Source organism: Mus pahari, chromosome 17 (assembly GCF_900095145.1).
Source record: "Mus pahari chromosome 17, PAHARI_EIJ_v1.1, whole genome shotgun sequence".
In the NCBI taxonomy this organism is placed as follows: Eukaryota; Metazoa; Chordata; class Mammalia; order Rodentia; family Muridae; genus Mus; species Mus pahari.
In genome coordinates this window covers 39,897,623-39,898,850 of record NC_034606.1, presented here as the reverse complement: position 1 = coordinate 39,898,850, position 1,228 = coordinate 39,897,623, and positions in this window count along the sequence as shown.

Sequence of the window (1,228 nt, the reverse complement as noted above, 5' to 3'; positions counted from 1 at the left end):
ATGTGTCCTTATTACCAGTTGGAACATCTTCTGGGTATATGCCAAGGAGAGGTATTGCTGGATCTTCCAGTAGTACTATGTCCAGCTTTCTGAGGAACTGCCAGACTGATTTCCAAAGTGGTTGTACAAGCTTGCAATCCCACCAGCAATGGAGGAATGTTCCTCTTTCTCCACATCCTCGCCAGCATCTGCTCTCACCTGAATTTAGGATGGACTATCTAGAGACTACCCAACCCAGGGATCCATCCCATCATCAGCCACCAAACCCAGACACTATTGCACATGCCAGCAAGATTTTGCTGAAAGGACCCTGACATAGAGGTCTCTTGTGAGGCTATGCCAGTGCCTGGCAAACACAGAAGTGGATGCTCACAGTCAGCTATTGGATGGAACACAGGGTCCCCAATGGAGGAACTAGAAAAAATACCCAAGGAGCTGAAGGGGTCTTCAACCCTATAGGTGGAACAATAATTGGAACTAACCAGTACCCCCAGAGCTCGTGTCTCTAGCTGCATATGTAGTAGAATATGGCCTATTCAGCCATCATTGGGAAGAGAGGCCCCTTGGTCTTGCAAACTATATATGCCCCAGTACAGGGGAATGCCAGGGCTAAGAAGTGTGAATCAGTGGGTAGGGGAGCAGGGACGGGGGGGGGGGGAAGGGTATAGGGAACTTTCGGGATAGCATTTGAAATGTAAATCAAGAAAATATCTAATAAAAAAATACCTATAACTCTAGTTCTAAGGGATCACCACCCCAGTTTGAAAACTCTACTAAACACATTACGGATCACAGACATACACACAGACAAACCATCTGCACATAGAAAACAAGAGAAGTTTAGAAATAAAATGTGTCTGTACAAATATACTCCCACATACACATGCACAGGACTTAACTTTAAGCTCAGAGCACTTTATAAATGGAACAGTGTCCAGGTCTTAGGACACACATCTTACTGTTTATGACACTTAACCAAACATAGTGACCTTTGCATGACACTCAGACACAACTCAGACAAAACCCAACGTTGTTTTAAATATGTAAATCTCAGCTTCTTCACTTCATCTCTCACCATCTTTGAAGTCAGAGTTCATTGATGTTACCACCAGAAAGTTAAAATGATGTGTCCTAAGTTGGCATGTGTTAGCTTTTATTTACTGGTGGCAGGGACCAGACAATCCTGTCATTTTTAACATTTGACCCTTTTAAATTAATTTTAATATAA